The sequence below is a fragment of the Protopterus annectens genome, chromosome 4.part1 (assembly GCF_019279795.1).
Source record: "Protopterus annectens isolate FY-2018-M chromosome 4.part1, PAN1.0, whole genome shotgun sequence".
Classification (NCBI taxonomy): domain Eukaryota; kingdom Metazoa; phylum Chordata; order Ceratodontiformes; family Protopteridae; genus Protopterus; species Protopterus annectens.
The window spans coordinates 139,388,219-139,402,189 of NC_056734.1; the positions used below are offsets into that span (position 1 = coordinate 139,388,219).

A 13,971-nucleotide genomic window follows, 5' to 3' on the forward strand; every position below is an offset into this window, starting at 1 on the left:
TGCATGTCTGGGAAAATTCCATCAGAGAGAATCAGAAAAATGCCTTTAAATCTTAGTTTTGCCTAGGCCTCTTAGCGGGGGGGGGGTTGGGAACACCTGATCAAGGTAATTAAGTCCTCAGCCATTTTGATCATCTGTTTTTAGGCAGAGGGGCCTGAGCATGTGGCTCATGCGTCAGTTTTTTAGACTTAGAAGATGCTTTTGATCTTGTTTTTGAAGCTGACGGTCTTATATAAAACTGCTGAGGATTGAAAACACCCTCAGAAGCCGGTGCCTGCTCAGCGGCTCTGGACCTATCCAAGGGAGACGCATCCGCAGGTTCAATACTCTTGAGAATCTCGTGGCATACCGGACTCTGCATGGGTCTCTGCGACTCAAAAGAAGCGGGTATCAGGGGCTGCGAAAGCGCCTGAGTACCGGCGACTAGCTTAGGAGAAGCTTTGTCGGTTTTGGACCTCGAAGGTCTCTGTCTTTTTCTTCGCGTTTTTTGTGAACTCCGGTAGTTGGATTGCTAACAGACGACATTTCAGGTAATTAAATCTGGATCCAAAATATTTTGAAGCAAAAATATACTGACGCTTAATAGTGCTTTGGTTAAATCTAGCATAAAACCGACAGCAAGGCACGTTATGATCTGGGCCTAGGCAAGGAATACAGTACAAATGAAAATCCTTATGAGGTATTTGCTTCCCACAAGTAATGCAATTATTAACTTTTACTGACATCGGTACGGACTGCTGTGGTGGTGCTGCGGTAGCGTTGTCGTCTCATAGCAAGACGTTGTCCCGTTCGATTCTCAGCTACAGCGTCTTCTGTGTGGAAGTACACGTGAATGGGGTGTGCCTTCGTTGAAGGTTGTGCGTCAGGGCTGGTAACCCGGTACGTAAAAATCCACTACCAATCATTAGCGGACCGGAGTTCCGCTGTGGCGACCCCTAATCAGGAAAAGCCAAAAGACAAACTGACATCGGTAAGGAGCAAGAAACAGTTTCCCCAACGGGGTACTTAGCTTTAGTTGGAGACTTCGGTTCTGTAATTCGAACGCGAAAATTTCAGGAATCGGCCAACTGGTACTTGCGAACTGCTTCTGCTTCGGGCACTGCACGGCAAGAAAGACTGAATAAAATGGCGTCGGCTACATGTTTTATATCCCTGATGACCTGACGTCATGGAAGAGGAGACAGCAACCGACACAGGACCCAAGACTTTGTTACTCAGGCCAACTGAAAGCAACCAGCCAGATTACCCAAATGTAATGACTGTAACAGTGAAACACTAAGAACATCTGCATACTCTCAAACAATGAAGAAAGTGGAGGATCCAGAGCCCTTATGTGAAGGTTATGCCAGACCAGAACCGAGTAACTCACAAACAGTTGGAATACCCACCAAGAGAGCAAAAGTACAATACACAGCTTTCACATTCCCCCTTCCTTTCTTGGTTTACTCCCTCCCCTACCAACAACAGTATCAACAGTAAATAAAGGACAAACTAGTACCACTGTTAGGCCTTTCTTATCACTTTCAGGATCAAAAATAGTTCCACTAACAAAGGATCCTGTTCATTGCTGTGACATCAAGAAAATCTTTTCCACTTTGCAACAGAACATTTTTTATTAGTGGGTTTGCCTGCTGCAAAACCCAAAGCATGTCCTCCAAAAACTAACGCCTAAAAGGAATGAAAACCCTATCACTCAAGTCAGTGTAGGGAGAGAATATGAGGATGAATTAGAGAGCCCTTGTCTTGTGTGAGTAGATCCATCCTGTGGCTTAACCTGTGATGATTTGCATGGCTAGGTGAAAGGTACGAGATGTATGACCTTCAGAAAGAATTAAAAATGATTTGTTCAGACTGGCAGCAAAGTAGTTCTGAGGATTTGACAAATGTTCATTACAACTTGGATGTAAGCCATATGGCACATGGAACGGCCAGGCTTTGGTATGTTGGCCGGACGCATGCCTATCCTTAGCAGGATATCCCTATTGTAAGAAATGTGGTAAAAGCGACCAAGGAAGGACATCTTTCCATAAATGTAGAGGTCTTGAGTACAGTCACCACTGCAGTACTAACTCAGATTCTGCTTTTGCCCAATGGGTAACCCTACCACCACAGCTTTCACATTCCTCCTTCCTTGACTGGTGCACTCCCTCCTCTACCAATGAGAGTATCAACAGTAATAAAATATCAGATAGCACCATTTACACCTTTCCTGTCACAAACAGGTTCAAAAATAGTTCCTGGGAGTCTGAGCACTAACCACCAATGATGCAACCCTGATGAAAACATCCAGAACTCTTCCTCCTCTACATATGATAGCTTACTCTCCTGATCCACAGCAGAGGTTACCTGAACACTCACACCAACACAACGGAGAAGGAAGACAAGAGGGGAAATGAGTAGGAAAGGACAATGCAATGCTCAGTACACAGTTACATTTACGGTAACACAAGGATACCAAGTGCTTTGTAATTTGGCATTTCAGAAACTACTCTTGTGATGACCCCTTCAGCTTATGGGGTAGGAGGGCAACTGGCATGTACATGAAACAGGCCTCACAAGGTCTGCAATATGGCCATGGCAAAGTTTGTCCAGGTTCTGGTGAAGCTGCCTAAACTGGAAATGTTTAACAAAAGTACTGACAGATGACTGCTTAAAGTAAGGCCTGTGTGGGGCAGCTGTAAGAAAAGCTATGGTGGTAAATGTAGCCCCAGTGGAATGAGCTCTCAACTGTGCCACATTTCCCACTGCATTTGCAAATAAAGGGCAATATAGTGGATAGTACATCTGGAAACAGTTTGCTTACTGACAGCACTTTTCTGCAAAGCCTATAAACAACTGATCAGACTTTCTGAATTGCTCTGACCTGCCCCAGTAAAATCTCAACTACCTGTATACAACTGTGGAATGAAAGATTCCTCCTGACCTTGTTTTTTGGTGAAGGGAAAATACTGGCAAACAAATGGCTTGATTTAATAAAACTTCTGTAACCATTTTTGGCATTAAGAAGGAACTGGCTACAGAGTGTAACCCTGTCCTTGTGAAGTATCAGAAAGGGTTCTTCTGGCCATGAAGGCTTGCAATTGCGATTTACCTTGCGGTGGGTTAAGCTAGCAAAGGGACAAAATTCTAGGACAAACTTGACAGGAAGGAAGTAGTTGTCTGTAAGACAGCAGAGTTAGCATTTCTAACATGAAATTAAGGTCTCAAGGTGGAGCAACACTTTTTTTTTGGGGGGGGGTGTTTGCATGCAGAGCCTTACTGTTCTACTGGCAACAAAGAGAAGGGGGGCTCTAGTGTCAGACAAGCAGAAATGGCTAAAGCACTGCTCTGAATAGGTTTAACAAGAGAGTGAAGACTAGTGACGCCTCTGCTGACTTGAGTCCTATCACCAGTCTCAGCACCAATGGGCTCATTCTCAGAAATCGTATGCCTGGAAGGGAGGAGTGCTACATCATCCCAGACAGCCAGATTGGCCACAGGAGGTAGACATGCTGAGGCAGCACAACTAAATCTTCCCTTGCTATGCTCTGGAGGGAGGGAGGAACCAATGATGCTTGGGCCAAAAGGGTTCTTTGATCACTTTTGGCCTGTCCTCACAGATCTTTTCTAAAACCAAAGGAATTATGGGAAGTGGAAAAAAGCATACAGATAAAGAATTGCCCAGGGAATGGAGAAAATGTCTGTCAATTAGGCTTCTCTTGTGGGAATTCTGTTACAATACTTACTCAGTTGTCAGGCAGCGGGCATGTTTTTTGGTTGTACAAGATCTAGGAAGGTCACCTGCCTGCTGGCTGTATCACACACTTGTGGAAGCTCAGGGAAAGTCCTAACATCTAGCAAGTAGGAGACAGCCCTTCCTAAGTTCGGCAGGAAAGAGGCCTGGAGAAGGTAACTCTTTAGGTAAGGATAAATGTAAACATCCGTTGGGCAAAAGGCAATGACTGCAGCCAGACACTACATGAATACCCTGGGTGCAGCAAGCTAAACATAAAGGATGTGAATTAGTAGTGTGTGCCTCCTCTCCAAACCTTATATAGCATGTGCAAGTAAACATCACTGAGATACAATCACCACCCATCAGGGCTGTAGCAATACATTCGGCCAAAAGAATTCCAGAATTACAAGCTTTGTATTCTCATTTCCCATGTTTTACTTTCCACAGGGACAGGGCAGCCCTTACAAGCAGACTCTCTCTCACTGCAAAGATTGTTACAAAAGTCAATCTGAATCAGTTGAGCCACCTACTATTCTTCTTCCCCAATCTTCTGAACAAAGGGGAATACATTTTCCATACTTCGGTTGTCCACAGACAGCTTAGTTTTTACTTTCACAGAACAAAATAACCCACTTTTTGTGTCATTTGCCACCAACGGGTTAGGTCAAAAGATCACAAAAAAATAACCCTTTCCAGATAGCTTTCAGATTTTTTATATGTACCATTCACAATGCAAGACCCTTCTGGCAAACTACAGACTCCTTCAAATAAGGTCACTAACTACTTTTTTAGTCTTCTTTCTCAACTCTTCTTTGGATGAGATATGCAAAGCAGTGATTTGTGTCTGATACACATCCTTGTCAACCAATACGGACTAGATTTGTTGCCAGACTTAAGGAATCTTTTAGGGTAACAATTTTAAAAAGTATTTCGTCAAGATGCCATCAGTGTATTATGGTAGCTTGAGATTGTAACAGATCAGATGAACTGTATAATAAGGATAAAGTTATGTACTCCCCATAATGTTCCATCTGTGTTGCCCATTTTCATTCTTCCTCAGCTGTTGGGTTCGGATCAGACTACTCCTTCCAGATCGTAGAACACAAACTCTCGAGCTCCTCCCATTACCCATAATGCCCTAGTCACCTTACATGCATCAGATCTAGTCTGCTGCCCACAGACCTACAAAGTAGTGGAGAATCCGGAAATGAGAGAGCCTGGGCTCAAACAAAGGAAGAACAGTTTCTCCAATATCTGATTGTTCCAGGAGTAAAGCAAAGGAGAGGGTTGGAGGGAGGGAAGGAAGTTGAGAAAGAATGAAAATGGACAACACAAATGGAACATTATGAGGAGCAAACTTACCTGATGCTGTCATTTTCATTCATTCCTCAACTGTTGGGACAGAGTCCCCCAGCTACCCAAATCCCAGGAGGGTTCTAAGGAAGGATATTCCAGAGTACAGCTGAGCCAAAGGTTCTTTCCCTACAGACCAGATCCAATTTATGAACAATAAAGATATGAGAAATGGCCCCCAAGTTGCAGACGCACAAATCAAAGGAGGTTCTAGACAAAAATGCTGAAGATGCCACAGATGTGGTGGAATGGGCTTTTGGTGGTTTTGGTAAAGGCAAACCCACTTTTTCATAAACAAAGGTTAACCATTTGGCCAGTCACTTTAAAAAAACACGGCTTGATTTTGATTCTGAAAAGGAAATTAACTGCTCAGATTTCCTCAAGTCTTTGGTTCTGTGAAGGTAAAAACAACTGTCTGAACTAACAGGTAACACATTCTCCTTTGTTTGAGAAATTTGGAAAGACTGGAAGGTTGATAACTTGATTAATATTAGATTCTGACACCACAGACAGATAGGAAGGACTGATCAGTAGAGATGCTCTATCCTTGACAATTAAATAGATTTAGAAGAAAAAAGCCTGAAGTTCAGACACTCTTCTGGCAGAAATAATAAATCTTCCAGCTCAAAAATCTTAATTCAGATATAGCTGATGGTTCAAAGGGAGGTTGGGTTAAGGCCTGAAAGACATTTTAATCCCAAGGAGAAGTAGGATCCTTTGGAAGAGGTACAAGTAAATATGTTGCTCTTAGAAAGGCTTTTCAAAGCATGGAGGAAGCCAAGGTTGAGTTATTTACTCTTATATGAAAGTTAGAAATGGCTGCTAATTGTACTCTGATAGTTGAGGAACTAGCTCATCCACTGAAAACCATAGCTAAAAAGTCAAGAACCTTAGAAATTGGTGCTGAAATTGGATCTAAATTCTTTTTGTGTGCCCCCCCCCCCCCCCAAAAAAACAAATCTTTTCCATTTACCTTGGTAAACTTTTCCAGTGGAAGCTTTGTGGGATAACAGAATGTGACATACAGAGTAGGACAGCCTGGAATGTCCAGGAATCAATGGAACTGGAGAAACCATGCAGTCAACTTGACGCCTGAAATATCCGGATGAGTCATGTCTGAGTGATATAGAAGGTCTGGAGATGGATTAAGGATCCAGGGTGGATGTAGAAGAGGAGGGCCAACGGTAGGGAAACCAGATCTGAAGACACCAGAAAGTGGCAATGAGGATAACGGTGCTCTTCAATTGAGATGCTTTCTGGAAAAATTTATGTATCAAATATAATGGGGCGGGGGCAAACGCAAAGGAGACCAGAGGGCCAAATAATTAAGTGTCCCTCGGGGACTCCCCCCACTGGGAAGATCAGGGCAAGGAACCTGCGGCACTTGAGAACAGATGCAAAGACTGCAGCACGATTGGCCCCATCGATGGAAAATCCACTGCACCACCGCCATGTTGAGACCACTTGTGAGGCATTAGAAGAGACCTGCTTAACTTGTCTGCAATTACGTTGGACTTCCCTAGAATGTGCACTTTCATCACAAAGTGATTGGATGAGATCACTCACTGCCAAACCCTCATAGCTTCTTGACAAAAAGGGTAAGACCTGGTTCCCCCTTGTCTGTTGATGTACCAGACCACGGACATATTTTTGGCCTGAATCGCAATAGTCCTGGTTGGAGACCATCTTGGAAGACCTGCAAAGCTAGGAGTACAGCTCTCATCTCCAAGACACTGATATGCATGTTGACATCTTCGGGGGACCATGTGCCTTAGACAGTCATTGCCAAGAAGTGAAGCCCCCCCCCCCCCCCCAACCTGAGATGCATTTGTGATCACTGTGGCCTTACTTTGACTTGGCTGGATAAAGATTGTTGGAGAACAGACCGTCGAGTTGTTAATGTCCACTGAAGGATCCTCATATGGTACCTTGCCAGTGGTACAAGAGTGATTGCTGCTGAAATGGATCCCAATGCTTGGAGTATCAGATGAGCTGAAACAGAAGAGGTCTGAATGATCTTTTTGAACTGGAACTGAATTGTTTGAATCCACGACAGGGGAAGAGAAGTTACTTGAGCCACCATATTGAAAACAGCACAGATGAATTTCAAAATCTGAGCCGGTTTGAGTTGAGATTTGACAACATCACAACTGAAGTTAGTAGTCGAAGCAGTTAGGAGCCAGTCATCCTGACATGAAAACACTCAGAATCCCTGCAGGCTCAAGTGAGCTGCACATACTGCCATACACTTGTTAAACACTGTGGGGACTGTGGTGTGACCAAAGGGCAGTGCTCTGAATTGGCAATGACTGGTTCCCGGGTGGAAGCAGAGACATCTTCTGGATTTGTTCATTTTATGTGATAGTACGCATCCTGAAGCTCTAGTGAGCACATCCAGTCATCCTTGCGCAGAAAATGCAGAACAGACTGAACTGTGACCATCCAAAACTTTGTAAACTGAACAGATCTATTTAGTTTGCTGAGATCCAAGATTGGTCTTCTGTCACTTGTCTTTTTTGGCACTAAAAAAAATTATTTAAGTTCTGGACTCTTTCTCGTCTGGGGGAACCTCATGAATGACTTATTTCTAGTGCTGCTACTTCCCTCCGACTGGATTTAACATAGGGGATTTTGATACTAGTGGAGGTGAATGGGAAAATGGTATTGAGTAACATCTGGACACCAATGTATTTTTTGTAATTTCTAGCCAGGTTCTCTGGTGCAGGGATAAACAACCCCAGACTGCCTCCAGAGATGGACAATCAACCTCTTTTCAGGAGTTCTGATATGATCTTGTCAGAGAAAGTATCCACAGATGCCTGGTTATGTGGATCACTGGGACAGCATCTTATTTGCATTCTCCCTTCTCTGCCCCGGGGGCACTTTATCCACATGGATCATGGAAGGGAACCTGAGATTTTTTTAAAACCATATTTTCCATCCACCTTGTTGGTTCCTAGAAAAGGTCTGTTGAGGGAGTTGAAAAATGTACTCCCACAGCAGACTGTTTACACTTCCTGCTCACACCTTGAGTGTGCGTCTCTGAGGCCAAATAAGGAGGTTCCGTCAAAGGGAGCACTGACTAAAGATTTGAAGGGTTCTGCAAAATACCTGAACCTGGCGCCAATGAGATATATTCAGCCACGTGGGACATGAGTCTCATGGACAAATTTCAAATAGACTGAAGGGTAGCCAATTGCAAAGAAATAGTACTCTAACATGGAGAATATGGTCCCAGGGAGGAATATGGAAAGTTCTTTAATATCAAATCCTTCTGGAGTCGCGTAAAACATGGCAAATAATTCAGCAACCTAAGGCCGAAGATCGCTAAAGCATACACACACTTCTCAATCCTGTCCATTGCCCTAGATTCCCTATTGGGGGGGGGGGGGGAATCAGAGGAACTTTGTTCTGCCAGTTCCTTCTTAGTGGCCGGTGCTACGATCATGGCTTTAACGTGTACTCCTTTATGTTCTATCCTTAGGTGGTGCTAGGATTTTATCTGTTCTCTTAGGGACTTGTCTCTCAACTGTGTCTGGCTCCTTCACGCCTATTCAGAGACTAAATCAATGAGCTCATCGGCAGCTGGAGTCACCCAGGAGTTGGAAGGCTCACAGCACCAAAGGCCTCCAGGAAAACTGACTTGTCTTGGAAAGGGTTGTCGGGGTACCAATAACCCCTCTGTTTTATGTGTTCTAAGATGTCTCCTAAGGAGACATCACGTGGTGATCTGGGGAACCCTTCCCCTTTACCAAAGTCAGTGACCTTAGTGACAGACACTTATGGAGAGGCTAAGTGCCTCCTTTTGCACTTCCTGTTCTGAAGAAACTCATCACTGGAATCTCTGGGGAGATACTGGAAGACATAACTATACCCTGCTGGGTGGTCTGGGGACTGGTTCGGGCTGGATGTCCCAGAAGAATGGATGGCTGAGGCTGTGGATACAAAACTGAATGGGACTGGGGAGTTGAAGCCAAAGAGGGTAGAGAAGTCTGAACTCTAGGAATACAGAAGGCTCTCTCCACTACCTCGAACGCAGAACATGTGGGAGAAACAGACAAGGCAGGCTTACGGACTGTCAGCTCCCTTTGCCCACAGGCAAACAACTCTAGGATAAAATTGGAGCCAAGTTGTCAAGTGCTGAAGCTCCAAGAGGTCAAGACAGCTCCAGCAACTTCAGAGTCTAATCTAACACCCACGAGCCAGAGCAGACACTATGGCTTAAAGAGGCATCTGGATCCAAAATAGTCAGCATTGGACAGCTCAGACGCACCATCCCAGTCAAAGATGCCAGCATCTTTGGATTCAAGTCAGATTGGAGAGGGAGTTAATATCCTAATATCGGAGGTGTGGTACTAACAAGGATCGCCAGACGTGATGGGGTCTGAGCCAGAAGAAAGTACTGTTGTGTACCTACCATAAATGTAGATGTTCAAGTGTATTCACTGTTGCAGTCATTACACTTGGGTTATCCTGCTGGCAGGCTACCCGCAGCCGGCCTGAATTCCAAAGTCTTGGTCCGGTGTCGGTTGCTGTCGCCTCCTCCTGACGTCAGTGCGCCAGGGGTATAAAAGATGTAGCAGACGCAATTTTCTTCAGTTTTTCTTGCCCCAGATGTCAGGTGCCCCCAAACGGGTAGACTAAAAAACATTACTAATAAAAGCATGCACTAAAATAAACAATACCTTCATCTACAAGCAGATACACCACATAGGTTGTATAGGATAGAGAAGTACCGAGAAGTCCCAGCAAAGAAAGGGGGATGGTGGGTGGGTAACCTGGACTGCAACAGTGAATACACTCGAACATCTACATTTATGGTAGGTACACAACTGTACTATGCTCGTGTTTCACTGTTGCAGTCATTACACTTGGGTTGAATCCCAAAGCTGAGGTTGGGCGGCTGGGTCCAAATAGAATTAGGAGTAGCTATAAGGCCCTGCAAGACTGCAGTGGCAAAGCCTGCTCTGGATTTAGAGTAAAGAGGCAAGTGGTAGTGCTTAGTAAAAAAGTGTGCACTGAAGTCCAAGTTGCAGCCTCCAAAATATCCTTGGTTGGTACTCCTCTGAGGAAGGCTGCTGAGGTGGCTGCTGCCCTGGTAGAATGTGGTCTAATGCCCTTAGGCACTGATTTACCATGTTGTGAAAAGCAGAAATGAATGCAGTGTCCTATCCATTTTGAAATAGTCTGCTTTGAGATGGCCTTTCCTTATGATCCTGCAGCATATAGCACTAAAAGTTGCTCAGTCTTTCTGAAAGCTTTAGGTTTTGTCCAAGTAGAAGCATAGCTGTCTGTGTATGTCCAAAGAATGCAGAAGTCTCTCCCCTTTATTCTGCGGGTTTGGGTAAAAAGCAGGCAAATGAATGGTTTGGTTAAGAGCCACACTGGACACTACCTTAGGCATAAATGTTGGGTTTGTCCTTAGAGAAACCCTGTCCGGATGGAAGATAATAAAAGGTTCCACAGCCATTAATGCCTGTGACTGACTCTTCTTGCTAAAGTTATTGCTAGGAGCAGAGCTGTTTTCCATAAGAATTTTATGTCAGCTGTATTGGCTGCCTCAAAAGGAGGCATTGTGTGTTTTTCCAAGACATAACTGAGGTCCCATGCAGGTATTGGTGCTCTCCTTGGAGGTCTTATGTTTTTGGCCCCCCTGAGGAACTGCCTAAGCAATGGATATGAAAAAATAGGTGGGTCTCTATTGTAATGAGCTGAAATGGCAGAGGCAACGATCTTAATTGATGAGAAGGATAGGTCTTTGTCCAGCATCTCAGTTAAATATTGTAAAATCTGAGGAATATTTGGAACAATCGTGTCAATTCCTTGTGCCTGGTTCCAAGCACAGAATCTCTTCCATTTTTCTGCATAAGATTTCCTGGTGCTGGGCCTCCTGGCCTCCAAAATGACATCCATAACCGCTTTAGAGAGAGTTGTATTCTGAATGGTTACAGTATCCACCATGCAGCTAGATTTAGAGTTCTGAGTTGGCTGTGCAGGATCTGATTGTTTTGTTGGGTCAGTAAATGAGGAATTTGAGGCAATGTCCAGGCCTGGGCCTTGGGACAAACTCCTTAGGATTGGGTACCAGTGTTGGCGTGGCCAATCCTGGGCAATCAGTATCATTTGTGGCTTCTTTTGTCTGATCTTTAGGAGTACCTTGGGGAGGAGAGGCAGTGGAGGAAAGGCATATACTGTAAGGTTGTTCCAGCTGAATGACAGGGCATCCACTTTCCATGCTTGTTTGTGATAAGTCCTTGTGCAGAATCTCTGAAGTTGGCAGTTGTGAGGGGAGGCAAAAAGATATATGTCTGGGCGTCCCCAATTCCTTGTTATCATGCTGAAGATTTGTGGATCTAGTTTCCACTCGTGAGGGTCCATGAGGTTTTTTGCTTAGTTTGTCTGCCAGAGCATTTGTTTTTCCTGGCAGGAATTGTGCTTGCAGGTGTACTTGGTAAGTGAATGTTGTGTTCCACAAAATCATGGCTTGTCTGCAGAGGGAGTAGGAATGTGTGCCCCCCTGCTTATTTATGTACCACATGACTGTGGTGTTGTCAGTCTATCAGCAGCTGTCCTGGATGAAGTAGGTCCTTGAAGGCTGTCAGGGCATTTTGTACAGCTAGCATCTCTTTTTGATTGATATGTAGATGCCTTTGGCTTGGGGGCCATGTGCCCTGAATACATTTTCCTACCATGTGGGCCCCCCCCAGGCATAGTCTGATGCATCTGTTGTTAGTGTTTGCCTGGCTGTGGGTAAAGTGAATGGCTGTCCCTTGTTGGGGTGACAGGCCTATGCCCACCATCGAAACTCCTGTTGCAGGCAGGGAATGAGGGAAATTAATGTTTCCAGGCTGTGGCAATGTTGAGTCCAAACACTTTTTAGGTACCATTGTAGTCTCCTCATATGCAGTCTTGCATATGGAATTAGCAGAATGCAGAAGGCCATGTAGCCCAGAATTTTGCTTTGTTGCCATGTTTTCGAAGTAAGAAGTCAGATGCCTTTGTTTGTCTGGCGTGAGAAGCCACCTGGGCAGTTGTATTTAAGCTTGCACCCAGGAATATCTCTTGAGAGGGTACTATTTTTTATTCTTTTCATTTACTGTGTACCCTAGGCAAATTAGTAATCATTTTACAAACACCAGATGCTTTAGTAGAATGTTTTTGGCCTCTGCTTGAATAAGGCAGTCGTCCAAGTAGGGATATATTTGAATTCCCGGGTCTGCAAAATGCAATTACTGGTGCCAAGCATTTTGTGAAGACCCTGGGCGCAGTAGATACGCCAAAGGGCAGTGCAGAGAATTGGTAGTGCTTTGAGCCAGCTATGAATCTGAGGTATCTTCTGCAAGATTGTCTGATTGGGACATGCAGGTATGCCTCTGAGGTCCAAAGTTACAAGCCAAGGCCTTTTTGCCCAGCATGGGCAGAAGCTGCTGCAGAGTCAACATTTTGAATTTCAGAACGTCCAGAAAAGTATTTAGAATAGACAGGTCCAGAATCAGTCTCCATGCTTTGTCCTTTCTTGGTACTAAGAAAAGTCTTAAGTAAAATCCTTGTCCCTGCTCTTGTTGTGGCACTGGCTGAATAGCCCTCATGTCCATGAAGGATGAAACTTGGTTTTGTGCCTCTGCCCATTGATTGTGTGGCAGGTCTAGCATACCTTTTGCCTTTGGAAGGGTGTGAAAGTGGAACCTGCAGCCCTGAGAAACTATATTTAAGACCCATTTGTCCTGGGTAATCATGTGCCAATTATGTGAAAAAAGTGCTAGCTTTCCCCCTAAGGGTGCTGCCAAAAGATAAATGCTTGGCATTGGCAGAGGGAAGTCATTGGGACTGTTTCCTATATGGCTGTGATTTGTCTTCTCTGCTTTTGGAGGTAGACGCACCCCACTGTTTGGGCCTGTATGAGCCCTGGGGCTGTTGTCTGCCTCTAAGGCATCTGTATCTGCCTCTTTGTGGCCTGTCTGACACGGGAAAGGACCAATTCTTAGGCCAGTTCCTGCTAAATCTGGTTGGCTACACCTGTAAGAAATCCTTCACTGTCTGCATAGATTTAGCTTTATCCTCCATTTTCTTCAAGACCTCTTCTGCTTTAACACCAAACAAAGTATCATGCTGTAATGGAGCATCCAATAATTTTGCTTTAACATGATCAGGCAGAGTCTGTTCCTTTAACCAACTATGCCTTATAATGACTGAGTCTGCTACAGCGGCCCTGCAAGAGGCCTCCAGTGAATCATAACCACATTGCAAAGTAAGTTTTCCCACTTGTTCAGCTGCATGCAATAAATCCTGCAATTCCTTGTTCTCAGCACATTCAGAATTTGTCAACATTTTCTGTTTTAACAGAGACATTAAATATTGCTGATATTTAAGCATATGAAACTGACTCCCCCCCCCCCCCCCCATCTGTCCAGTGCCCTAGAATCTCTGAGGGGACAGGGTTTTTTGCAGTAGCAGCCTTGACCCCTTTGGGACCCTGTGAAATAGTTTCTGGGTCAGCAGCAGGGTTTTTATATAGAAATTTATGAGAATCTGGAACCCTGTAGTATCTGTCTGGCTTAACAGGTTCAGGAGGTAGAGAGTCAGGAGACAGGTCGGACTCTGAAAAAACATCATCTATAATGTCTAGAACAGGAGGAATAGCAAGAGGTCTGTGCTGAGGTAGTAAAAAAGTCTCTGAGCCTTTTCTTAGAATCTGAATAATCTTGGCTCTCCCAGTGGAAATGCTCTCTCATGGTATGCAAGGTTTCCCCAAATGATTAATCCTCAGGAGGAGAAGCTGAAGGAATAGATTCTTCAGCATCAGAATCCTCACAGGGAGGAACAGAGTAGCCCTGTTCTGAAGAGGAGTCAGAGGAAATGGAAACCTGATCAGAGGAATCATATTCAGTGTCTTGCCTAGGCCT

General features: G+C 44.5%; 1 protein-coding gene across 1 annotated transcript in view; it reads right to left on the bottom strand.

Moving 5' to 3' along the window:
• The window catches only part of CAB39 (calcium binding protein 39), a 1,351,479-nt gene that overhangs the window by 531,888 nt on the left and 805,620 nt on the right, over positions 1 to 13,971 (bottom strand). The window lies entirely within an intron of this gene.